The sequence below is a fragment of the Heptranchias perlo genome, unplaced genomic scaffold, assembly GCF_035084215.1.
Source record: "Heptranchias perlo isolate sHepPer1 unplaced genomic scaffold, sHepPer1.hap1 HAP1_SCAFFOLD_56, whole genome shotgun sequence".
In the NCBI taxonomy this organism is placed as follows: Eukaryota; Metazoa; Chordata; class Chondrichthyes; order Hexanchiformes; family Hexanchidae; genus Heptranchias; species Heptranchias perlo.
The window spans coordinates 622,643-650,220 of record NW_027139581.1 but is presented as its reverse complement, the minus strand read 5'-3'; the positions used below and the strand labels follow the sequence as shown (position 1 = coordinate 650,220).

Sequence of the window (27,578 nt, the reverse complement as noted above, 5' to 3'; positions counted from 1 at the left end):
AAAGGTGAACCAATGGATGTCGGACATTTGGATTTTCAAAAGACATTCGATAAGATGCCACATCAAAGGTTGTTGAACAATGTAAGGGTTCATGGAGTTGGGATAATCCATTAGCACGCATAGAGGATTGGTTAACGGACAGAAAATAGAGTGCGGAAAAATGGGTCATTTTCAGGTTGGCAGGCTGTAACGAGTGGGGTACCGCAAGGATCGGAGCTTGGGCCTCAGCTATTTACAATCTATATCAATGGCTTAGATGAACAGACCGAGTGTAATGCATCCAAGTTTGCTGATGATACAAAGCTCGGTGGGAAAGTAAGCTGTGAGGAGGACACAAAGAGTCTGCAAAGGGATATAGACAGGTTAAGTGAATGGGTAAGAAGGTGCCAGGTGGAGTATGATGTGGGGAAATGTGAGGTTTTACAATTCGATATGAAAAATAGAAAAGCAGAATATTTTTATATGTTGAGAAATTAGTAAAATTTGGTGTTCAGGGAGAATTGGGTGTCCTCGTACAAGAAACACAAAAAGTGATTATGCAGGTGCAGCAAGCAATGAGGAAGGCAAACGGCATGTTGGCGTTTATTGCAAGGGGGTTGGAGTACAACAGTAAGGAAGTCTTACTACAGTTGTATAGGGCATTGGTGAGACCTCACCTAGAGTACTGCGCAGAGTTTTGGTCTCCTTATCTAAGGAAGGATATACTTGCCTTTGAGGAGGTGCAACGAAGGTTCACTCGATTAATTCCTGGGGCGAGAGGTTTGTCCTATGAAGAGAGCTTGAGTAGAATGGGACTATACTTTCTGGAGTTTAGAAGAATGAGAGGTGATTTCATTGGAACATATAAGATTCTGAGGGTGCTTGACAGGGTACATGACGAGAGGCTGATTTCTCTGGCTGGAGAGTCGAGAACTAGGGGGCATAGTCTCAGGGTAAGGGGTCGGCCATTCAAGACTGAGATGAGGAGGAATTTCTTCACGCAGAGGGTTGTGAATCTTAGGAATTCTCAACCCCAGAGGGCTGTGGATGCTGAGCCATTCAATATATTCAAGACTGAGATCGATAATTTTTTCGACTCTCGGGGAATCAAGGGATATGGGGATCGGGCGGGAAGTGGAGTTGAGGTCGAAGATCAGCCATGATCTTATTGAATGGCGGTGCAGGTTCGAGGGGCCGAGTGGCCTACTCCTGCTCCTATTTTATGTTCTTATGATCTTATATTGCTTACTGCTTTATTTAAAAAAATTAAATAAGTGATTTGATTCCCAAACAGAATTAAAACGATGGGATTCTTGTCATTCTCCAGTGATTTGAACCGGACATTCCATATCCAGACCCAGTGCTACCATGAGGCTATCAATGTCTGTTTATGGATTTCCAAGTGTCTTATACATAATTCGTGTTGGAGAGAATGTTCCTGTCACGTTTTCAACATTGGAATCTGTGTATTCAGAGAGAAAAATCCACGCGGAAGACCAGGATTCAATTCACCGACAGGGAAGTTACACTTTTGCTGTCTTTAATAGATTCACTTTCATTTCTCTTGTAATTTACCTGCAATATTGGATGCGGAAAATACACTGAAAGACAAACTCGGACCATCCCGCTTTCCACAATTTAATTTCACTGATATTCCAGCGATTTTAAAAGCTGCTCTCTGCCTCACCCTTCACCTCGATATCAGAACCAATAGTTAATCTGTTTTTTGGTGGTATTGTTTGAGGAAAGATTATCGTCCAGGTTTCCAGCCATGCGCACAGCAAGGTCCCACAAATCGCAATGACAAAGTAACAGGTACATAATGCAGATGGGAAACGAGTGGAACTGAGCAGTATGAAAGTGTAACGGGATTAAATTAAAGAGCTGCCTGGAATGGGGTTCACCCGGTTGTGAACCAATTGGATCTTAAGTCCTTAACCGCTCGGCCTGGTGCTTAATGATACTTTATTTATCTTTCCACGGGCCACTGGTGAAAGAAGATGAACGGCCACTTTTCCATCTCTTTGTTGGATCATGTCCAGAGTCAAATTATGTGAGGAACGCGGGAGAGAGTGTGGGAGAGAAAGAAAGAGACAGAGACCCCTTCAGAAAAACGGAGAAAATGTGTGGCGCGCGCACACACCAACACACACACACAAACAGAGAGAAACACATCGGGTGACTCAAACACACAGAGAGAGACAGACTATCGGTCATTTGGCACATTCTTTGTTCTATTTCTGTCGTCGATTTCGTGAAATCTTGCAGATCAATTCCAACGAGCATAAAACTCGAAGTGTTCAAAGGCGTGCATTTTTAATTCACTGAAGAATGAGAAGTTTGCTGCTTGTTAAACCGCTGATAATGGCATCCGCAGTCGGCAGGATCCGTACCTTCGCGGAAAGATCCCAATGGATTTCTGATCCATCGCTTTAACCACTCGGGGACACTCAGCACCATCTCAACACATCGACAAGCATGGAGGCGTGGGGTTAAAATATTAGACAAAAAATCCAACGGGTTTATACCCGCGTGGGTTCGAAACCCATTTCTGATAACTGTTATTTCCGTTCCATTTTGATGTTGCTCATTGAAACTCTTGTTCCATCTGCCTCATGCACCTGTTACTCTGTCATTGCTGTTTGTGGGGCCTTGCTGGTCGCAAATTTCCAAACCTGGACGATAATGAACACCACCAAAAAGCAGATGAACTGACCATCCTTTTCATTGCTGTATGTGAGATCTTTCTGGTGAATCTCCTCTGCGCCCTTTCCGATGTCTTTGTCTCTCTGTCTCTCCCTGTCCTTCACCACGACGCCAACGAAGAACTGGCACAGGACGAAAAGTGAAGCTTTTGAAGGTAGCAAAAGTTCCACTTTCGGTCGGGGAATTGACCCGCGGGTGCCCGAGTTACAGGCGAGGATACTCACCACAATACTAACGAGGAGCTGGTGTAATCTGGTGATGGACACTCACCACAGATGGCGTTGGACACCCTTCAAATTTCAGTGAATCTATTTTGAACATTTATTTGATGACAATTTGCGAAACTTCCTTCTTCAACTAACACCACCAAAACGCAGATTAACTGGCCATTCATTTCATTGTTGTATGTGGGATATTTCTCGTAAACCTCCTCTGCGCCCCGATCAGGGCCTCTCTCACTCTCCGTCTCTCTTCCTGTGTCTCGCTCTCTGTTTCTCTCTCTCTCTCTGTTGCGAGCTGCTGAATCAGCCCGGGATTGCTCACAGCTCGATTCTGCGTCTTCATTTCTTGCACATTATTCGTGTTCTGAAATCGAGGTGAAGAGTGAGGCAGAGAGCAGGTTTTAAAATCGCTGGAATATCAGTGAAATTAAATTGTGGAAAGTGGGATGGTCCGAGTTCGACTTTCAGTGTATTTTCCACATCAAATATTGGAGATAAATGAAAGTGAAGCTTTTAAAGGCAGAAACACCGGGACATCGACATTGGAGAATTGAATCCTGATCAACCGCGTGACAGATGGGGATATTCAGCACGACACCAACGTGGAACGAGCGTGATCAGTTGATGGACATTCCCCACAGATGGCGTTGGACACGCTGCAAATTTCATTGAATCCATTCCAACCATTTATTTGATGACAAAGCAAAGCGTAGAAGAAGTGACACTCAAGTACATTACATATAGAGCAAGATTCTGAAAAGACCAGGATGGCCGAGTGGTTAAAGCGTTGGACTTAAGATCCAATGGGTTTATCCCCACGTGGGTTCGAACCCCACTCCTGGTAGATGTTACATTTTGATACTGATCATTGACTCTCTTTTGCAATTTGCATCACAGAATCATGGAAAGTTGACAGCACGGAAGGAGGCCTTTTGGCCCATCGTGTCCGTGCCGGCTCCATGCAAGACCAATCCAGCTAGTCCCACGATCCCGCCCTATCCCCCGAGCAATGCACTTTTGTTCCTTTCAAGAACTGATCCCGTTCCGTTTTGAAAGCCATCATTGAATCTGCCTCCATCAGCCACTTCGGGATGCTGAATTCGCCCGGGTCTCTTCACAACGCGACTCTGCCTTTCATTTCTTGCTCATTATTGTGGTTCTGACATCGAGGTGACGCGGAGAGTGAGATTTAAAATCGCTGAAATATCAGTGAAATTATATTGTGGAAAGTGGGATTGTCCGAGTTCGTTTATCAGTCTTTTTATCACACGTCCAATGTTCGAGATAAATGATATCTTGAAAGGCAGAAGAAGTTCACCGTCCAGGTGTATTTGAAGCCAGGTCTACCATGTAATAGGTCGGGATACCCACCACTTTCCAAACGAGCAACGAGCGTGAACAACCGACCCCCTCACCGACGGTTGATCCCGACACCAGTTCTGCGGCTCGGTGTCGCAGAGCGCTGGATTATTACGATTTTAAGTGAGCAGCATTGTGCTTTCAACAAGTAGTCGTGGCCGAGTGGTTAAGGCGATGGACTAGAAATCCATTGGGGTTTCCCCGCGCAGGTTCGAATCCTGCCGACTACGGTTTAAAGTTATCATTTTATCTTTTAATCTCTGCGTTTCAACCGATGCGAGTGTGTGAAATGAAAATCCATTGTCAAGAAGTCGGAGCAGGACATTCGCGGACTCATCATACAATCGAGAATAGTCAACATGGTTTTATGAATGGGAAATCCAGTCTGACAATTTTATTAGAGTTATTTGAGGAAGTAGCGATCAGGGTGGATAAAGGGGAACCAATGGATGCAGTATATTTGGATTTCCAAAAGGCATTCGATAAGGTGCCACATAAAAGGTGATATCCCTGCTGCTTGTTATTCTCCACGCTTGCACCCACCCGTGCCTTCTGCCGCTTCCTGCCACTGCTTCTGACCTTTACCTCGCAGAGAATAACAGGCACAAGATAAGAGCTCATAGATTGGGGGTTTGCTAACTCACAGAAAACAAAGAGTCGGGATTAAAAGTCATTTTCAAAATGGCAATCGGTAACTGACGGGTGCCGCAGGGATCAGTGCTGGGGCCTCAACTATTTACAATATGTTTCAATGACTTGGATGAAGGGACAGAGCGTATTGTGGCCAAATTTGCTGATGATACGAAAATAGGTGGAAAAGCAAGTTGCGAGGGTGGCACAAAGGATCTACAAAGGGATATTGACAGGTTAAGCGAATGGGCAAAAATTTGGCAGATGGAATATAAGGTGGGAAAATGTGAATTCATCCACTTTGGCAGGAAAAATAAAAAAGCAAAATATTATTTGAATGGAGAAATACTACAAAATGCTGCAGTACTGAGGGATATGAGTGTCATTGTACATGAAACACAAAAAGTCACCGTGCAGGTGCAGCAGGTAATCCAGATGGCGAACGAAATATTGGACGATTGAGAGAAAGAAGAAGAAAATATTGACCATTTAATGATTCAACCGGAGCCGTTTTCCTGGGAGTCGGTTTTGAAACAGGACACAGTCTCAATTTGTTCCAATCTGTTTCCTTCTTTGACCCTGTGATTCTCAAATCTGCGGGTATTGGACAGATAGAGGGAGAGAGATTAACACAGACTCAGACAGACCGAGAGAGTCTCTTTCTCTCCCAGTGTCTCTCTCTCTTTCTGAGTGTCTCTCTTTCCCACTCTTTTCCTCGCACCCCACATCACTTTATTCTGGATCTTAACTAACAGAGAGATGGAAATGTGAACAGTGAGTCTTCTTTCAACAGTGGCCCGTGGAAAGTGAAACAAACTGTCATCAAATAGGTCATTTCATTAAAAGTTAAAGCTAGAAACAGGTACGGACGGGGATCGAGCTCGCGCTTTTCTATTATAATGAGACCAACGCTTTTCCAATTGGCCACCGCACCCCCGAGCCAAACACGGGTGATAATGTTCTTCATCGGGTGAAGTCAGATCAACAGCTTGAAGCAACTGATTGCGACAATCGACTGATTGAGGAGCATTGGATTTCGACTATTCCGCCTGAACTAATAATTTCATGACAGTTCATTTAACGGGCCATTGTGGAAAGATTCACAGAGAGAGAGATAGAAAGAGACAGAGAGAGAAAACGAGGGAGAGAGATGGAGACATGGGGAGAGATAGATAGAGAGACCTTAATAGAGAGTTTTAAAATCGTTGGAGTATCAGTGAGATTAAATTTTGGAAAGTGGGATGGTCCGAGTTTGTCTTTCAATGTTTTTTCCACGTCAAATATTGGAAATAAATTCCTTTCTGTATGTCTCTCTCTCTCTATTTGGAGCGGCTGAATTAGCCCGGGTCTGCAAACAGCTCGATTCTGCGTATTCATAACTTGCACATTATTAGTGTTCTGAAATCGAGGTGAAGAGTGAGGCAGAGAGCAGGTTTTAAAATCGCTGGAATATCAGTGAAATTAAATTGTGGAAAGTCGGATGGTCCGAGTTCGACATTCAGTGTATTTTCCACATCAAATAGTGGAGATCAATGAAAGTGAAGCTTTTAAAGGCAGAAACACCGGGACTTCGACATTGGAGAATTGAACCCTGATCAACCGCGTGACAAATGGGGATATTCAGCACGACACGAAGGAGGAACTGGCGTGAACAGTTGATGGACACTCCCCACAGATGGCGTTGGACACGCTTCAAATTTCATTTAATCCATTCCAACCATTTATTTGATGACAAACAAAACCGTAGAAGAAGTGACTCTCAAGCACATTACACATCAAGCAACATTATGAAAAGACCAGGATGGCTGAGTGGTTAAGGAGTTGGATTTAAGATCCGATGGTTTTATACCCGCGTGGGGTCCGAACCCCACTCCTGGTCGATGCGGTTTGCGTTACATTTTGATACTGATCATTGACTCTCTTTTGCCATTTGCATCACAGAATCAGAGAAAGGTGACAGCACGGAAGGAGGCCTTTTGGCCCATCGTGTCCGTGCCGGCTTTATGCACGACCAATCCAGCTAGTCCCACTCCTCCGCGCGATCCCTCTAGCACTGCAACCTTTTTCCTTTCAAGTACTTATCCCGTTCCGTTTTGAAAGCCATCATTGAATCTGCCTCCATCAGCCACTCGGGATGCTGAATTAGACCGGGTCTGTTCACCGCGCGACTCTGCCTTTCATTTCTTGCTCATTATTGTGGTTCTGACATCGAGGTGACGCGGAGAGTGAGATTTAAAATCGCTGAAATATCAGTGAAATTATATTGTGGAAAGTGGGATTGTCCGAGTTCGTTCATCAGTCTTTTTATCACACGTCCAATGTTCGAGATAAATGATATCTTTGAAGGCAGAAGAAATTCATCGTCCAGGTGTATTTGAAGCCAGGTCGACCATGTAATAGGTAGGGATACCCACCACAATACAAACGAGCAACGAGCGTGAACAACCGACCCCCTCACCGACGGTTGATGCCCACACCAGTTCTGCGGCTCGGTGTCGCAGAGCGCTGGATTATTACGATTTTAAGTGAGCAGCATTGTGCTTTTAGCAAGTAGTCGTGGCCGAGTGGTTAAGGCGATGGACTAGAAATCCATTGGGGTTTCCCCGCATAGGTTCGAATCCTGCCGACTACGGTTTAGAGTTATCCTTTTATCTCTGCGTTTCAACCGATACGAGTGTGTGCAAAATGAAAATCCATTGTCAAGAAGTAGGAGCAGGACATTCGTGGACTCATCATACAATCTAGAATAGTCAACATGGTTTTATGAATGGGAAATCGTGTCTGACAATTTTATTCGAGTTATTTGAGGAAGTAGCGATCAGGGTGGATAAAGGGGAACCAATGGATGCAGTATATTTGGATTTCCAAAAGGCATTCGATAAGGTGCCACAGAAAAGGTGATCTCCCTGCTGCTTGTTATTCTCCACGCTTGCACACACCCGTGCCTTCTGCCGCTTCCTGCCACTGCCTCTGACCTTTACCACGCAGAGAATAACAGGCACAAGATAAGAGCTCATAGATTGGGGGTTTGCTCACTAACAGAAAACAAAGAGTTGGGATTAAAGGGTCATTTTCAAAATGGCAATCGGTAACTGATGGGTGCCGCAGGGCTCAGTGTTGGGGCCTCAAGTATTTACAATATATATCAATGACTTGGATGAAGGGACAGAGTGCATTGTGGCCAAATTTGCTGATGATACGAAAATAGGTGGAAAAGCAAGTTGCGAGGGTGACACAAAGTATCTACAAAGGGATATTGACAGTTTTAGCGAATGGGCAAAAATTTGGCAGATGGAATATAAGGTGGGAAAATATGAATTCATCCACTTTGGCTGGAAAAATAAAAAAGCAAAATATTATTTCAATGGAGAAATACTACAAAATGCTGCAGTTCAGAGGGATCTGGGTATCATCGTGCATGAAACACAAAAATTCAAAATACAGGTGCAGCAGGTGATCCAGAAGGCAAACGGAATATTGAGAGAAAGACAGAGAAACCATTGACCATTTTACGATTCAACCGGAGCCGTTTTCCTGGGAGTCGGTTTTGAAACAGGACACAGGGACAATGTGTTCCAATCTGTTTCCTTCTTTGACCCTGTGATTTTCAAATCTGCGGGGATTGGACAGATGGAGGGAGAGAGAGTGACACAGACTCAGACAGACCGAGAGAATCTCTTTCTGAGTGTCTCTCTTGATCATTCTTTTCCTCGCACCCCACATCACTTCATTCTGGATCTCAACGAACAGAGAGATGAAAATGTGAACAGTGAGTCTTCTTTCAACAGTGGCCCGTGGAAAGTGAAACAAACTGTCATCAAATTGATCATTTCATTAATATTTGAAGCTGAAAACAGGTACGGACGCGGATCGAACCCGCGCGGTTTTGTTCAGCAAACCGACGCTTCGTCACTTGGCCACCGCACCCCTCGATCGATAACGGGATAATAATGCTCTTCATCGGGTGAAGTCAGATCAACAGCTTTCAGCAACTGATTGCGACAATCGACTGATTGAGGAGCAATGGATTTCGACTTTTCCGCCTGAAGGAATAATTTCATGACAGTTTATTCAACGGGCCATTGTGGAAAGATTCACAGAGAGAGAGATAGAAAGAGACAGAGAGAGAAAACGAGGGAGAGAGATGGAGACATGGGGAGAGAGAGATAGAGAGACCTTAATAGAGAGTTTTAAAATCGTTGGAGTATCAGTGAGATTAAATTTTGGAAAGTGGGATGGTCCGAGTTAGTCTTTCAATGTTTTTTCCACATCAAATATTAGAAATAAATTCCTTTCTGTATGTCTCTCTCTCTCTATTTAGAGCGGCTGAATTAGCCCGGGTCTGCAAACAGCTCGATTCTGCGGATTCATAACTTGCACATTATTAGTGTTCTGAAATCGAGGTGAAGAGTGAGGCAGAGAGCAGGTTTTAAAATCGCTGGAATATCAGTGAAATTAAATTGTGGAAAGTCGGATGGTCCGAGTTCGACATTCAGTGTATTTTCCACATCAAATAGTGGAGATCAATGAAAGTGAAGCTTTTAAAGGCAGAAACACCGGGACTTCGACATTGGAGAATTGAACGCTGATCAACCGCGTGACAGATGGTGATATTCAGCACAACACGAACGAGGAACTGGCGTGAGCAGTTGATGGACATTCCCCACAGATGGCGTTTGACACGCTTCAAATTTCATTGAATCCATTCCAACCATTTATTTGATGACAAAGGAAAGCGTAGAAGAAGTGACACTTAAGTACATTACACATAAAGCAAGATTGTGAAAGGACCAGAATGGCCGAGTGGATAAGGCGTTAGATTTAAAATCCAATGGGTTTCTACCCGCGTGGATTCAAGCACCAGTCGTGGTAGATATTGTTTCCGTTATATTTTGATACTGATCATTGACTCTCTTTTGCCATTTGCATCACAGAATCATAGAAAGGTCACAGCACGGAAGGAGGCCTTTTGGCCCATCGTTTCCGTGCCGGCTCCATGCAAGACCAATCCAGCTGGTCCCACTACCCCGCCCTATCCCCCGAGCACTGCAATTTTTTTCCTTTCAAGTGCTTATCCCGTTCCGTTTTGAAAGCCATCATTGAATCTGCCTCCATCAGCCACTTCGGGATGCTGAATTAGCCCGGGTCTGTTCACAACGCGACTCTGCCTTTCATTTCTTGCTCATTATTGTGGTTCTGACATCGAGGTGACGCGGAGAGTGAGATTTAAAATCGCTGAAATATCAGTGAAATTATATTGTGGAAAGTGGGATTGTCCGAGTTCGTTCATCAGTGTTTTTTCACACGTCCAATTTTGGAGATAAATGAAAACTTTAAATGTCGTAGAAGTTCATCGTCCAGGTGTATTTGAAGCCAGGTCGACCATGTAATAGGTCGGGATACCCACCACTATCCAAACGAGTAACTTGCGTGAACAATCGACCCCCTGACCGACGGCTGACACCGACACCAGTTCTGCTGTTCTGTGTCGCAGAGCGCTGGATTATTACGATTTTAAGTGAGCAGCATTGTGCTTTTAGTAAGTAGTCGTGGCCGAGTGGTTAAGGCGATGGACTAGAAATCCATTGGGGTTTCCCCGCGCAAGTTCGAATCCTGCCGACTACGGTTCAGAGTTTTCTTTTCCGACCTTTCATCTCTGCGTTTCAACCGATCAGAGTGTGTGTCAAATGAAAATGCTCGAATCCATTATTAAGAAGTCGGAGCAGGACATTCGCGGACTCATGATACAATCTAGAATAGTCAACATGGTTTTATGAATGGGAAATCGTGTCTGAAAATTTTATTGGAGTTCTTTGAGGAAGTAACGATCAGGGTGGATAAAGGGGAACCAATGGATGCAGTATATTTGGAGTTCCAAAAGGCATTCGAAAACGTGCCATCGAAAAGGTGGTATCCCTGCTGCTTGTTATTCTCCACGCTTGCACCCACCCGTGCCTTCTGCCGCTTCCTGCCACTGCTTCTGACCTTTACCTCGCAGAGAATAACAGTCACAAGATAAGAGTTCATAGATTGGGGATTTGCTAACTAACAGAAAACAAAGAGTCGGGATTAAAGGGTTATTTTCAAAATGGCAATCGGTAACTGATGGGTGCCGCAGGGATCAGTGCTGGGGCCTCAACTATTTACAATATATATCAATGACTTGCATGAAGGCACAGAGTGTATGGTTGCCAAATTTGCTGATGATACGAAAATAGGTGGAAAAGCAAGTTGCGAGGGTGACACAAAGGGATATTGACAGGTTAAGCGAATGGGCAAAAATTTGGCAGATGGAATATAAGGTGGGAAAATGTGAAGTCATCCACTTTGGAAGGAACAATAAAAAAGCAAAATATTATTTCAACGGAGAAATACTACAAAATGCTGCAGTACAGAGGGATCTGGGTGTCATCGTACATGAAACACAAAAAGTCACCATGCGGGTGCAGCAAATAATCCAGAAGGCAAACGGAATATTGGACGATTGAGAGAAAGACAGAGAAACGGACACTCACACAGAAAAGCTGAGAAAAAATGAGACACACACACATTACACCCAGAGGCACGGTCGTTCTTGGTGCCCGTCTGTTGCAGCGCGATGGATGGTTGCAATTTTAAGTGAGCAGAATTTAGCTGAGCTCTCGCAGACGTGGCCGAGTTGTTTCGGGCGATGGATAAAAAATTCAATGGGGTCTCCCCGTGCAGGTTCAGAGCTTTGTTTTCAGACCCTTCACGTCTGCGTTTCAACCGACATGTGTGTGTCTGTCTGTCAGTGTGTGTACCTGTGTGTTTGAGTATCTATCTGTGTATCAGTGTCTGCTGAGTCAGTGTGTGTGTATTGTGTCTGTCCGTGTGTGTCTCACTTATTCAACGCTTTTCACAGTGTCTCTCCGTCACTCTTTCCCCCGCTCCCCACATCATTTCATTCTGGACTTTGACTAACAAAGAGATGGAATATGTGAAAGACAAGCCTTCTTTCAACACATTGTGAGCTGGTTGCCAAGACTGATGCCCACTGAGCGACGGCTGATAACTATACCCGTCATGCGGCTCTGCGTCAATTGTTTGTCCGATTACGCTGGTGTGAAGCGCCTTGGGGCATTTTGCTGCGTTCAAGACTCGATATCAATGCAAATTTTTGTTGTGGGCAATTGTGATTGCATCAAACTGAGAGAGTTGAGGGGAGAGCAGCAGCGCCACCACTGGAGACGATTGGTATTGCAGGCATCTCCTGTTTTGTGAGTTTCACCGGCCTCCCTCTTCTCAGACCCCTTGATAACCTTGTCCGGTTCCCGGTTTGGGAACCTCTGCTCTGCTCAGCTCTCTGGTGGGGTGGGGCTTGAAACCACAATCTTCAGACTCAAAGGCCAGAGTGGAGCAGATTAGAGAGATCTGAGATTCGCTGGAATATCAGTGCAATTAATTTCGGGAAGGTGGGAACATTTTATCAATAGATTTTCTGCATCCAATATTGCAGATAAATGGCCAGCAACATAAAAGTGAGACTTTTAATGCCACGATTGAACCTCGGTCTTCTGCGTGCTCCCACTAACGGAGAACTGATGCACGAAGTGAATGTCCTCTCACCACAGGTGGTCTGAGACATGTTTTATGTTCCAGTGAATCTTTTTAAACTATTTATTCGATGATAGTTTGTTTAACTTTCCATGGGTCTCTGTTGAAAGAGGTCTTACATTTCACAATTCCATCACTTTGTTAGTCAAGGTGCAGAGCAAAATGATGTGGGGAGCTGGGGACAAAATGACAGGGAGAAAGAAAGACTGTGACACAATCAGAAAAGCGTGGAAGTGACACTCAGGCACGTTGCACACAAACTTTCCACCGGCCTCTGTTGAAAGAAAACTTACCTTTCACATTTCCATCTCTTTGTTAGTCAAGGTCCAGAATAAAGTGATGTGTGGAGCGGGGGAAAGAGTGACAGAGAGCGAGAAAGGCAGAGAAACGGAGTCCCACTCAGAAAAGCTCAGAACAAGTGAGACAAACATACACATTACACACACAGGTCTAGTGAACCTTGGTGCCTGTGTGTTGCAGAGCGATGGGTCGTTGCCATTTTATGTGAGCAGGTTTTAGTTGAGGTTAAGTCGTTGTGCTGAAGGCAATGGACCAGAAATCTATTGGGGCCTCCCCGCAGCTTCGAATCCTGCCGACAACGGTTCACAGCTTTCTTTTCAAACCTTCCATATCTGCGTTTCAACCAACACGTGTGTGTCTGTCTGTCAGTGTGTGTAACTGGACGTGTGATTATCTATCTGTGTATCAGTGTCTGTTTGTACATGGCTGCGTGTGTGTAATGTGTCTGTGCGTGTGTGTCTCACAGCTGAGTGCAGTGGATACAACAAAAGCTACGGGCCCCGACAACATCCCGGCTCCAGTGCTGAAGACTTGTGCTCCAGAACTAGCGGCGCCTCCAGCCAAACTGTTCCAGTCCAGGTACAACACTGGCATCTACCCGACAATGTGGACAATTGCCCAGGTATGTCCTGTCCATAAAAAGCAGGACATAACCAATCCGGCCAATTACCGCCCAATCTGTCCACTCTCAAACATCAACAAAGTGATGGAAGGTGTCGTCGACAGTGCTATCAAGCGGCACCTGCTCACCAATGCTCAGTTTGGGTTACGCCAGGACCACTCGGCTCCAGACCTCATTGCAGCCTTTGTCCAAACATGGACAAAAGAGCTGAATTCCAGAGATGGGGTGAGAGTGACTGCCCTTGACATCAAGGCAGCATTTGACCGAGTGTAGCACCAAGGAGCCCTCGTAAAATTGAAGTCAATGGGAATCATGGTGGAAATTCTCCAGTGGCTGAAGACATACCGAGCACAAAGGAAGATGGTTAGTGGTTGCCAAAGGCCAATCATCTCAGCCCCAGGACACTGCTGCAGAAGTTCCTCAGGTCCATCCACCACCCTAAACATTCACTCCCTCCACCACCGGCGCACAGTGGCTGCAGTGTGTATCATCTACAGGATGCACTGCAGCAACTCGCCAAGGCATCTTCAACAGCACCTCCCAAACCCGCGACCTCTACCACCCAGAAGGACAAGGGCAACAGGCGCATGGGAACAACGTCACCTGCACGTTCCCCTTCAAGTCACACACCATCCCGACTTGGAAATATATCGCCGTTCCTTCATCGTAGCTGGGACAAAATCCTGGAACTCCCTTCCTAACAGCACTGTGGGAGAACCTTCACCACCCGGACTGCAGCGGTTAAAGAAGGGGGCTCATCACCACCTTCTCAAGGGCAATTAGGGATGGGCAATAAATGCTGGTCTCTCCAGCGACGCTCACATCCCATGAACGAATAAAATATAACAACGCGACTGTTTCTTTCATTTCTTGCTCATTATTGTGGTTCTGTCATCAAGGTGACGCAGAGAGGAAGGTTTAAAATCACTGGAATATCAGTGAAATTATATTGTGGAAAGTGGGATTGTCCGAGTTCGTTTATCAGTGTTTTTTTCACGCATCCAATGTTGAAGATAAATTGCAAGATAAATGAAAGTGATGCTTTTAAAAGCAATAAGATTTGATATATTTCGTCGGGGAATTAAGCCCCGGTCTCTTGCATAACAGGCGGGGATATTCACCACAAAACTAACGAGGAACTGGCGTGGGCTAATTAAGGACACTCACCACAGATGGCGTCAGACACGCTTCAGGTTTCAGTGAATCTATTTTAACCATTTATTTGATGACAATTTGCTTAACTTTCGACGGGCCACTGTTGAAAGAAGACTTACCTTTCACATTTCCATCTCTTTGTTCATCAAGGTCCAGAATAAAGTGATGTGGGGAGCGCGGGAGAGAGTGACAGAGCGAAGAAAGGCAGAGGAACGGAGACTCACTCGGAAAAGCTTCGAAAAAGTGAGACACACAAATACAGGTACATTCCACACAGGCATCCTGATTCTTAATGCTCGTCTGTTACAGAGCGATGGATCTTTGTAATTTTAATATGAACAGCATTTCGAACAGGTCAAGTCGTCGTCCCGAAATCCATTGGATTCTCCCCGCGTATGTTCGAATCCTGCCGACTACGGTTCAGAGCTTTCTTTTCAAACCTTTCATCTCTCCGTTTCAATCTGGTCGAGTGTTTGGGTGTCTGCTTGTGTGTGTCTCACTTTTACAACGCAATTCAGAGAGTTTCTCTGTCTTTTAAAAGCAGTTAAAGTTGGGCCTCCCCGGTCTCCCGCTGGACAGACGAGACTAACGAGGAACTGCCGTGAGTCGGTCAAGGACAATCACCACGGATGCGTTAGATGAGCTCCAATTTTCAGTGACTCTATTTCAACCATTTAGTTCATTACAATTCGTTTAACTTCGTGGTGCTACCGAGCCACTCTTGGTGATGAACATGGATGTTCCCCACCCAGAGTGCCCCTGCTGCCGTCAGTGATTCCTCTAAGTGCTGCTCAACATGGAGGAGGACTGATTCATCAGCTGAAGGAGGGCGCTAGGTGGTAATCAGCAGGAGGTTTCCTTGCCCATGTTTGACCTGATGCCATGAGATTTCATGGGGTCCGGAGTCAATGCTGAGGACTCCCTCCTGACTGCATATCACTATACCGCCACCTCTGGTGGGTCTGTCCTGCCGGTGGGAGTGGACACACCCAGGGATGGTGATGGAAGAGTCTGGGACGTTGGCCGAAAGGTATGATTCTGTGAGTATGGCTGTGTCAGGCTATTCTTGGGACAGCTCTCCCAATTTTGTTACAAGTCCCAAGATGTTGGTGAGGAGGACTTTGCATTGTCGACTGGGCTTGGTTTGCCTTTGTTGTGTCCGGTGCCTCGTGGTCCGTGATAGCCTTTCAGTGTATTTTCCGCATCAAATGTTAGAGATAAATTGCAAGAGAAATGAACGTGAAACTTTTGAAGGCAGCGAAAGTGCAACCTCCCCGTTGGAGAATTGAACCCCCGGTCACTTGCGTGATAAGCGGTGATGCTCACCAGTACAGTAACGAAGAACTGGTGTGGGTCAGTAATGGACACTCACCACAGATGGCGTTAAACATGCTTCAAATTTCAGTGAATCTATTTTAACCATTTGTTTGATGACCTTTCATCTCTGCGGTTCAATCTACACGTGTGTCTGTCTGTCAGTGAGTGTACCTGTGTGTGTGTGTGTGTGTGTGTTAGTATCTGTCTATGTATCAGTGTCTGCGTGTGTACATGGCTGTGTATGTGTGTGTCTAAAATGAAAATGCTAGAATCCATTATTAAGGAAATTATCCTTCCTCCCTCAACTAACAAAACCAAAACGCAGATTGACTGGCCATCCATTTCATTGTTGTATGTGGGATCTTTCTGGTAAACCTCCACTTGGAGATATATTGCAAGAGGAATGAAAGTGAAGCTTTTAAAGGCAATAAAAATGTAATCTCCCGGTCGGGAAATTGAACCCTGGTTTCCACGGGCCACTGTTGAAAGAAGACTGACCTTTCACATTTCCATCTCTCTGTTCGTCAAGGTTCAGAATAACGTGATGTGGGGAGAGCGGGAGGGAGTGACAGAGAGAGAAAGACAGAGAAAGAGAGACCCACTCAGAAAAGCTTCGAAAAAGTGAGACACACACACATACACACACACACATTTAGACACATTACACACGCAGGCATCACATATATATATATATATATATATATATATACACATACACACAGGCGCATTACACACGCAGGCATACATACAAATATAAACATTTTTAGACTCGAATTTTTGGAGCAAAACCAGACGAAAGTTCAAGTTTATTGGAAAGCTTTGCGCACAAGGGGAGAGTGGGAAGCTTCCTCAAGCTCGCACCTCACTCTCAAAGGAACATCAGCACTAAACATACACACAGGCACATTACACAAAGAGGCATAATCGTTAAATCTCTCTCTCTCTCTCTCCCTCTATGTTTCAATGTGTGTCTCACGTTCAGTCTTTGTGTGCGTCTCTCTCTGTCTCTGTCTCTCTGTCGCTCTCTCTCTGTCTCCGTCTCTCTCTCTCTGTCTTTCTGTCTCTCTCTCTCTCTCTGTGTCTGTTTGTCTCTCCCCCTCCCTCTCTCTAATACCCGCAGATCTGAGAATCACAGGGTCAAAGAAGGAAACATATCGGAACACATTTGTGCTCTGCAACAGACGGGCCCCAAGAATTCAGTCCCCAAACAGTCTCCGCTCAATAATATTCTGAAAGTGACAATCACCTGTTTCATTATTTTTCTGTTCTATTTTTCTCTGTCGTTTTTGAAGAAGAAGCGAGGCAAAGAAGTAAAATTTGTAGTTGGCGTCTTAAAAATGCTTCCTCCCCGTCGGGGAACTAAATACCTGGCTGAGGGGGGATATCTCACCACGATGGAAAATATCCAATTGGAAATGATTTTTCCGAAGCCTTTTAATCGCCCCACGTCCCCGTGTCTCCCCATCTCAGGGAAGAGGTCAAAGTCGCCAGAAAAACTTTGACCATTTAACGATTCTACCGGAGCCGTTTCCTGGGAGTCGGTTTTGAAACAGGGCTCAGGCTCAATGTGTTCCAATCTGTTTCCTCCTTTTGACCCTGTGATTCTCAAATCTGCGGGTATTGGACAGATGGAGGGAGAGAGACTGACACAGACTCAGACAGACCGAGAGAGTCTCTTCCTGTCCCAGTGTCTCTCTCTCTTTCTGAGTGTCTCTCTTTATCACTCTTTTCCTCGCACCCCACATCACTTTATTCTGAATCTGAACCAACAGAGAGATGGAAATGTGAACAGTGAGTCTTCTTTCAACAGTGGCCCGTGGAAAGTTGAACAAACTGTCATCAATTCTGTCATTTCATGAAAATTTGAAACCTGAAGCAGGTGCGGACGGGGATCGAACCCGCGCTCTTCGGTTTACGAGACCGACGCCTTTCCACTTGGCCACCGCACCCAATGATCCACACTCGGATGATAATGTTCTTCAGCGGGTGAAGTCAGATCAACAGGTTTCTGCAACTGATTGCGACAATCGACTGATTGAGGAAAAATGGATTTCGACTGTTCCGCCTGAACGAATAATTTCATGACAGTTTATTTAACGGGCTATTGTGGAAAGAGTCACAGAGAGATAGAAAGAGACAGACAGAAAGAGAGAGAGAGAGAGACAGATCGAGGGAGAGAGATGCACAGATGGAGAGATAGACACAGATGGAGACAAGGGGGCGGGGCGGGGCGGAGCCGGGGGGGTCGGTCGGGTGCAGAGAGAGACCTGAATGGAGTTTAAAATCGCTGGAATATCAGTGAAATTAAATTTTCCAAAGTGGGATTATCCGGGTTAGTCTTTCAATGTATTTTCCACATCAAATATTGGAGATAAATTGCAAGTGAAAGTTTTTCGGACGGAGGGAGGTGCACAGTGGTGTTCCCTCGGGTTCGGTATTGGGACCACTGTTTTTTTGATATATATTAATGACGCGGACTTGGGTGTACAGGGCAAAATGTTAAAAATTGCAGATGACACAAAACTTGGAAGTGTAGTGAACAGTGAGGAGGACAGTGATAGACTGCAACAAATATATATTCTTAAGGCACAAAAACCCAACAGGAAAAGTGGTCCAACCGTGGCTAACAAGATAAATTTAAGTTCGTATTAAATCAAAGGAAGAGGCAAATAAAGTTGCCAGAAAAAGCAGTAAGCCTGAGGATTGGGAGCATTTGAGAATTCAGCAAAGGAGGACCAAGAAATTGATAAAGAGGGAAAATAGAAAATGAGAGTAAAGTAGCAAGAAACAGAACGGACTCTAAAAGCTTCTCCAGGGATGTAAAAAGCTAAAGACGAGCGGTCGTGCTGGAAGGACCAGGATGACCGAGTGGTTCAGGCTTTGGATTTAAGATCCAGTGGATTTATCCCCGCGTGTTTCCGAACCCCACTCCTCGCAGCTGTTACTTCGGTTACATTTTGATCCTGCTCATTGTCACTCTTCTTCATTTGCATGATAGAAATGTTACCGCACGGAAGGATCGTTGCAATTTTAAGTGAACAGCATTTAACTGAAATCAAGTCGTCGTGACCGAGTGGTTTCGGCGATCGACTGAAAATCCACTCGGGTCTCCCCGCGCAGGTTTGAATCCTGCCGACTGCGGTTCAAAGCTTTCTTTCTCAAAGCTTCCAACCTGTCCGTGTGGGTGCGTGTGTCAATTCTTCAACGCTTTTCAAAGTCTCTTTCTCCACTCCCGACATCATTTCATTCTGGACCTTGACTGACGAAGAGATGAAAGAAATGACACTCCGGCACATTACACATAAATTCAAAACGCAGGATGACCGAGTGGTTAAGAGTTTAAACGTAAAATTCAATGGGTTTTACCAGCGTGGGTTCAAACCCCACTCCTGATAGTTGTTATCATGGTCTCATTTTCACTCTTTTCCCATTTCCATCACACCGTCAGAGAAAGGCTACAGCACGAAAGGAGGCCATTCGGCAAATCGAATCTGTGCCTCGCCTGTGCAAGATCATTCCAGCTCGTCCCTTTTCTTGGAGCACTGCATTTTTTTCTTATCAAGTATTTATCCAATTCCCCTTTGAAACCATGATTGAATCTGCCTCCACCACCCCCTCGGGCAGTGCATTCCAGATCACAACCACTCGCTGTGTTAAAAAGCTGTTCCTCACGTCACCTTTGGTTCTTTTGCCAATCACCTTAAAGCTATGTCCTCCAGTTCTTGACCCTTCCACCAATGGGAACAGTTTCTCTCGATCTACTCTGTCTGGACCCTTCATGATTTTGAACACCTCGATCAAATCTCCTCGCAACCGTCTCTGTTCCAAGAATCACAACCCCAGTTTCTCCAGTCTATCCATCATTGGAATCGTTCTAGTAAATCTCTTCTGCACCCTCTCGAAGACCTTCACATCTTTCCGAAAGTGCGGTGCCCAGAACTGGACAAAATATTCCAGTTGTGGTCAAACCAGTGTTTTATAAAGGTTCGTCATGTCTTCCATACTTTCGTACTTGTGGCTCTGTTTGTAAAGCGTTGGATCCCGTTGCTTTTTTAAACAGTTTCTCAACATACCCTGCCACCTTTAACGATTTGTGCACATAAACCCCCAGATCTCTCTGTTCCTTTATCCCTTTTAGCGTTGTGCCCTTCAGTTTACATTGCGTCTTCTCATTCTTCCCTCCAAAATGTATCAATACGCATTTTTCTGCTTTAAATTTCATCTGCCACGTGCCCGCCCAAGCCACCAGCCTGTCTGTTTCCTCTTGACGTCTATCAGTGTCCTCCTCACTGCATACGACCCTTCCAAGTTTTGGAAATTTTGGAATTGTGCCCTGAACACCCAAGTCCAAGTCATTAATATATTTCAAGAAAAGCAGTGGTCCCAGCTCTGACCCTGGGGAACACCACTCTGCACCTTCCTCCAGTCCGAAAAACAACCGTTTACCACTTCTCTCTGTTTCTGTTCCCCAGTCATTTCTGTATCCATGTTGCTACACCCCCCTTTATTCCATGGGCCACAGTCTTGATGATAAGCCTACCAGGCGGAACTTTATCAAACGCCTATTGGAAGTCCATAAACACCACATCAACCACATTGTTGTCGGAAGAGATATTTCTGTGGAGACTTCGTTTTAGCAAGGAGGCAATCGGCCGCCTCTGTGAGATATCACAAGAGGAGCTTCAGCCACCTTCTATTTCCTGCAGGGCCTCGTCAGTGGCATGTGGGTCATTTCAGTCAGGCTCCGGTAACATGTGCAACATCACCCAGAGCCCTGTGAGAGTCTGAATTCATCAGCCCACAGATACACCATCACCCAGAGCTCTGTGAGAGTCTGAATTCATCAGCCCACAGATACACCATCACCCAGAGCCCTGTGAGAGTCTGAATTCATCAGCCCACAGAGACACCATCACCCAGAGCCCTGTGAGAGTCTGAATTCATCAGATCACAGATACACCATCACCCAGAGCCCTGTGAGAGTCTGAATTCATCAGATCACAGAGACACCATCACCCAGAGCCCTGTGAGAGTCTGAATTCATCAGCCCACAGATACACCATCACCCAGAGCCCTGTGAGAGTCTGAATTCATCAGATCACAGAGACACCATCACCCAGAGCACTGCGAGAGTCTGAATTCATCAGATCACAGAGACACCATCACCCAGAGCCCTGTGAGAGTCTGAATTCATCAGATCACAGAGACACCATCACCCAGAGCCCTGTGAGAGTCTGAATTCATCAGCCCACAGATACACCATCACCCAGAGCCCTGTGAGAGTCTGAATTCATCAGATCACAGAGACACCATCACCCAGAGCCCTGTGAGAGTCTGAATTCATCAGCCCACAGATACACCCTCACCCAGAGCCCTGTGAGAGTCTGAATTCATCAGATCACAGAGACACCATCACCCAGAGCCCTGTGAGAGTCTGAATTCATCAGATCACAGAGTCACCATCACCCAGAGCCCTGTGAGAGTCTGAATTCATCAGATCACAGAGACACCATCACCCAGAGCACTGCGAGAGTGAATTCATGAGGTCACGGGCGCGGTATTCCGCAGGATTTCCCAGTTCATCAACCTCGACATGTCCCCAGATCGACAAAGGAATAGGTCTACCGTGTTCCACAGGATCGCTGGATTCCGCAAATGGAGAGGTCTACCGTGTTCCACAGGATCGCTGGATTCCGCAAATGGAGAGGTCTACCGTGTTCAACAGGATCACTGGATTCCGCAAATGGAGAGGTCTACCGTGTTCCCCAGGATCGCTGGATTCCGCAAATGGAGAGGTCTACCGTGTTCAACAGGATCACTGGATTCCCCAAAGGAATAGGTCTACCGTGTTCCACAGGATCGCTGGATTCCCCAAATGGAGAGGTCTACCGTGTTCCCCAGGATCGCTGGATTCCCCAAAGGGAGCGGTCTACCGTGTTCCACAGGATCGCTGAATTCCCCAAATGGAGAGGTCTACCATGTTCCACAGGATCGCTGGATTCCGCAAATGGAGAGGTCTACCGTGTTCCACAGGATCGCTGGATTCCGCAAATGGAGAGGTCTACCGTGTTCCAAAGGATCGCTGGATTCCCCAAAGGGAGAGGTCTACTGTGTTCCAAAGGATCGCTGGATTCCCCAAAGGGAGTGGTCTACCGTGTTCCAAAGGATCGCTGGATTCCCCAAAGGGAGAGGTCTACCGTGTTCCCCAGGATCGTTGGATTCCCCAAAGGGAGAGGTCTACCGTGTTCCAAAGGATCGCTGGATTCCCCAAAGTAAGAGATCTACCGTGTTCCACAGGATCACTGGATTCCCCAAAGTAAGAGATCTACCGTGTTCCACAGGATCGCTGGATTCCCCAAAGGAAGAGATCTACCGTGTTACACAGGATCACTGGATTCCCCAGAGTGCAGGGTGCTGTCGATGGAACCCATGTGATATAGAAGGCATCCAATGAGGCACCTGTCACTAACATCACCAGGAAGGGGTTTAATTCGTTAAATGGGAGGATCCTTTGCGATGCTGACCTGTGGATCAACTTTACCCTGCGGGAAGGACTGACCTTTGACCAGGAAGACGAGATGCCTCTGGGAATGGATGAGATGCAGGATGACAACCCGGATGTTGCTGGGGCCATTGTTTGTTCCCCCACCCCGACCCCCGAGGAAACCGTGGCTGCAGGGGACAGGGCAGCGGGAGAGCACCCAGTGGCTGATGCTTTCAGACATCGATGAAAATGGGTAATTGTCTCCTCGCCCCCTCGCAGGAAAGCAGATAACAGGACAAGCAAGATTGAAAGTGAAACAGTGAGCTTCAATTGCAGCATCAAAAAATTAGTGCAAAACTTTACATTTACATTTTGAGGTGGTTAGTGATTGCAAAACTTTATTGTGAACATTGAGGTGTGTAGTGCAAAACTTTAAATAAAAGTTGCGTTCACTTATTCATTTTCTAGTTTGAAATCAGTTGCGATGTTAACATGGTTTACATTCATAAAATTTTGGAACAATTATAAATGACTACTGATTAAGTTCGAAGGGCAGCAGCAGCAACAAAAATTATCACACAAACATTCAGAGGAGATTCATCACATAACAAAATATCAACAAGCGAATAAAAACAAACAATCAAAACATCAACAGAACAAACAGCAATAAGATTTACAGACGCCCCTTTGCGGCATGCTCGAGGGTCGCTGTGACACTCTGAACAAGAGGAGGGGAACTCTGTCCGAGAGGAGCATCCTATTTCCTCCTGGCCCCCATCCCTCCCTGTGATCGAGCCCCTCTTGAGCCCAGGGCACGACCACGGTGTCTTGTAAAATGGCTGTAATCAGGGAGCTCGGAGCTGGGGTGCTGCTGTTCCACGGGGACATGAGCAAAAGTAGCGTCAGGTGCAGAATTAGCTCCTGGCTCTTGGGCCTGTCCTCTGTCTGCAGCAGGAGGTGGCACGGGGTGTGTCACGGGCTTCGGGTGCAGCACAGCCGTGCTCGCATTCAACTCCATGAAATGTACGAGAACCTGGTGAATATTTGTCAGCTGGACAATGTTCTGTCCAGTATGGGCCAGCTGGGCAATGTTCTGTCCAGTATGGGCCAGCTGGACAATGTTCTGTCCAGTATGGGCCAGCTGGACAATGTTCTGTCCAGTATGGGCCAGCTGGGCAATGTTCTGTCCAGTATGGGCCAGCTGGGCAATGTTCTGTTCAGTGTGGGCCAGCTGGACAATGTTCTGTCCAGTATGGGCCAGCTGGACAATGTTCTGTCCAGTATGGGCCAGCTGGACAATGTTCTGTCCAGTATGGGCCAGCTGGACAATGTTCTGTCCAGTATGGGCCAGCTGGGCGCTAATGTTCTGTCCAGCGTCCTAGATCTCCTGTCTCATGGAGGCGAAATAGTCATGGTATTTGTCGCTCTCATCAGCCCTCAACCGTCTCACTTGTTGACCGTTGATGTCCTCTCCCAATTCATCATCCACAGGGTAGGGTGGGGGGAGGAGGAGCAGGGGAGCTGACATCTACGCCGTCTCACGGGAGACTGGGGCGCATCTACCCCACTCGCATCGATCCCTCAACCCCCGACAGGTCGGACTCAGCTGGCGGCTGCCTGTGAGAGGGGGATTATGTGTGTCTCGCACAGAGCCAGAGGGGCCGGGAGTTGGAGAGGCGGTGAGGTGAGGCTCCTCATGGTCAAGCGCTCCCCCCACATCAACACCCTGAGGTTGACAGGTGGGCTCAGGAGTGAAGACACCACTTCACCTGCCCTCACTTCCCACCTCCCACCACCGTCCCGCCCCCCACAGGGCCCGCATCGTCCTCATCCTCCAGAAACCGTCAACGTTCTTCCTCTTCCCGCTCACTAATCGTCAAAACTCCCTGCAGCTCAAACACCATCACCCTCTGCAGCCCAAACACCATCACTCTCTGCAGCCCAAACACCATCATCCTCTGCAGCCCAAACACCATCACTCTCTGCAGCCCAAACACCATCACCCTCTGCAGCACAAACACCATCACCCTCTGCAGCCCAAACACCATCACTCTCTGCAGCCCAAACACCATCACCCTCTGCAGCCCAAACACCATCACCCTCTGCAGCCCAAACACCATCACCCTCTGCAGCACAAACACAATCACCATCTGCAGCCCAAACACGATCATCCTCTGCAGCCGCCGACTCACCACCTTCTGCAGCCCAAGTGTCCTCAGACGGCTGTGAACCTGTGGGAAGGAAGAACAAAATGTTCCACTGGTGAAGCATGTTCATCGGTCACATCACAGACGCCCACACGCTGCACGAGCATGGTCAGACTCGAATCTCCTTTTCCCATCCTTCAGACAACACGCAGGTTTTAAACATGCAGCTGGCCAATAGAGGAATGTGAAACTCACCTTTCCTCGCTCCAGTGTCTGATCGGTCACCAGGCACGAAACTGGAAGTGTTGCCCTGCAGCTGAGCGGCCCTTTCTTCATGCTCGGTCATCTCCCTCATAAAGGCTGAACCGCCGCCGGTCTTCGACCTCTCACGGTTGTTAATAGCCATTTTACACTACAGGACATTAAACAATAAAAATCAGTTTGTGCTTGTTTGTGTGAGAGAGATAAGTTGGGGGTTTGGAGACAGGGTCTAATTCACTAATTGTAATTTAACACCTCAAATCTCTGGAGTAGGGATAAAAGATCTGTAAAAGCATTCAGTGAGGCCCGTCCACAATGGTAACTGAGTTTTACGACCAGTTGCCATTAGATTGAACCTTGACCACACCACCCAGAAACAACCTGTGTTTATGCATTAGTTAAACTCAGCACATTTAAATCTGAACTTTTGAATTTCAAAAACTCTCTATACATCCTGACCGACTGCATTAAATCATTGATTTTTTGCGGCCCTGTTCCGCTGTCCGTGACACGGTGACGTTGGTGCTCAGAACCTGTGCCACCTCCTTCCACACCAACACGCTAACTTTCTGTGCCGCCCGAGACTTCCGTTCCCTGAAGCCGCCGAAGCCTCACCTCAACCTCATTGAGGAGTGTGGAGAGGTCTTCATCAAAAAATTACTGACCATTGTATTACCAGCCCCCTTGTATACTTACTGAACATTGTATTTTCAAAACGCATGTATCCTTACTGACCATTGTATTATCACTTCCATGTATCCTTACTTTTTTTTTTATTCGTTCATGGGATGTGGGCGTCGCTGGCGAGGCCAGTATTTTTTGCCTATCCCTAATTGCCTTGGAGAATGTGGTGGTGAGCCGACTTCAGGAACAGCTGCAGTCGAAGTGGTGAAGGTTCTCCCACAGTGCTGTTAGGAAGGGAGTTCCAGGATTTTGACACAGCGACGATGAAGGAACGGCGATATATTTCCAATTGGGGATGGTGTATGACTTGGAGGGGTACGTGCAAGTGGTGTTGTTCCCATGTGGCTGCTGCCCTTGTCCTTCTTGGCGGTCGAGGTCGCGGGATTGGGAGGTGCTGTCGAAGAAGCCTTGGCGAGTTGCTGCAGTGCATCTTGTGGATGGTACACACTGCATCCATGGTGCGCTGGTGGTGAAAGGAGTGAATGTTTAGGGTGGTGGATGGGGTGCCAATCAAGCGGGATGCTTTGTCCTGGATGGTGTCGAGCTTCTTGAGTGTTGCTGGAGCTGTACGCATCCAGGCAAGTGGAGATTATTCCATCACACTCCTGACTTCTGCCTTGTAGATGGTCGAAAGTGTTTGAGGTGTCAGGAGTTGAGTCACTCGCCGCAGAATACCCAGCCCCTGACCTGCTCTTGTAGCCACATTATTTATGTGTCTGGTCCAGTTCAGTTTCTGGTCAATAGTGACCCCCAGGATGTTGATGGTGGGGGATTCGGCGATGGTAATGCCGTTGAATGTCAAGGGGAGGTGGTTAGATTCTCTCTTGTTGCAGATGGTCATTGCCTGGCACTTGTGTGGCGCAAATATTTCTTGCCACTTATAAGCCCAAGCCTGGATTTTGTCCATGTCTTGCTGTCTGCGGGCACGGACTGCTTCATTATCTGAGGGGTTGCGAATGGAACTGAACACTTTGCAATCAAAAGCGAAAATCCCCATTTCTTACCTTATGATGAAGGGAAGGTCTTTTCTGAAGCAGCTGAAGATGGTTGGGCCTTGGACACTGCCCTGAGGAACTCCTGCAGCAATGTCCTGGGCATGAGATGATAGGCTTTCATCAACAGCTACCATCTTCCTTTGTGCTCGGAATGACTCCAGCCACTGAAGAGTTTTCCCCCTGATTCCCATTGACTTCAATTTTACTCGGGCTCCTCGGTGCCACTTTCGGTCAAAAGCTGCCTTGATATCGAGGGCAGTCACTCTCACCTCACCTCTGGAATTCAGTACTTTTGTCCATATTTGGACCAAGGCTGTAATGAGGTCCGGAGCCGAGTGGTCCTGGCGGAACCCAAACTGAGCATCGGTGAGCAGGTTATTGGTGAGTAAGTGCCGCTTGATAGCACTGTCGACGACACCTTCCATCACTTTGCTGATGATGGAGGGTCGGCTGATGGGGCCGTAATTGACCGGAGTAGATTTGTCCTGCTTTTTGTGGACAGGACATACCTGGGCAATTTTCCACGTTGTCGGTTAGATGCCAGTGTTGTCGCTGTACTGGAACAGTTTGGCTGGAGGCGCGGTTAGGTCTGGAGCACAAGTCTTCAGCACGACAGCCGGGATGTTGTCGGGGCCCATCGCCTTTGCTGTATCCAGTGCACTCAGCCTTTTCTTGATATCACGTGGAGTGAATCCAATTGGCTGAAGACTGGCTTCTGTGATGGTGAGGATATCGGCAACGCTTCAGCCTTGTCTTTTGAACTCACGTGCTGGACTCTGCCATCATTGAGGATGGAGATGTTTACAGAGCCTCCTCCTCCCATTAGTTGCTTAATTGTCCACCACCATTCACGACTGGATGTGGCAGGACTGCAGAGCTTTGATCTGATCCGTTGGTTGTGGAATCGCTTAGCTCAGACTGCAGCATGTTGCTTCCACTGTTCCACATGCATGTAGTCTTGAGTTGTAGCTTCACCAGATTGGGACCTCATTTTTAGATATGCCTGGTGCTGCTGCTAGCATGCTTTTCTATACTCCTCATTGAACCAGGGTTAATCCCCTGGCTTGTTGGTAATGGTAGAGTGAGGAATATGCCGGGCCATGAGGTTACAGATTGTGCTGGAATACAATTCTGCTGCTGCTG

General features: G+C 46.6%; 5 non-coding genes across 5 annotated transcripts; 4 read left to right on the top strand and 1 right to left on the bottom strand.

The window, feature by feature from the left end:
* The first annotated feature begins 3,667 nt into the window (after positions 1–3,667).
* On the top strand, positions 3,668–3,750 carry trnal-uaa (transfer RNA leucine (anticodon UAA)). The gene has a single exon. It is a non-coding gene; the product is annotated as a tRNA-Leu (tRNA).
* A 663-nt stretch (positions 3,751–4,413) lies between these two features.
* On the top strand, positions 4,414–4,495 carry trnas-aga (transfer RNA serine (anticodon AGA)). Its single transcript has one exon. It is a non-coding gene; the product is annotated as a tRNA-Ser (tRNA).
* A 2,950-nt stretch (positions 4,496–7,445) lies between these two features.
* On the top strand, positions 7,446–7,527 carry trnas-aga (transfer RNA serine (anticodon AGA)). Its single transcript has one exon. It is a non-coding gene; the product is annotated as a tRNA-Ser (tRNA).
* A 2,911-nt stretch (positions 7,528–10,438) lies between these two features.
* Positions 10,439–10,520, top strand: trnas-aga (transfer RNA serine (anticodon AGA)). Its single transcript has one exon. It is a non-coding gene; the product is annotated as a tRNA-Ser (tRNA).
* A 7,221-nt stretch (positions 10,521–17,741) lies between these two features.
* On the bottom strand, positions 17,742–17,813 carry trnat-cgu (transfer RNA threonine (anticodon CGU)). Its single transcript has one exon. It is a non-coding gene; the product is annotated as a tRNA-Thr (tRNA).
* Positions 17,814–27,578: the final 9,765 nt, after the last annotated feature.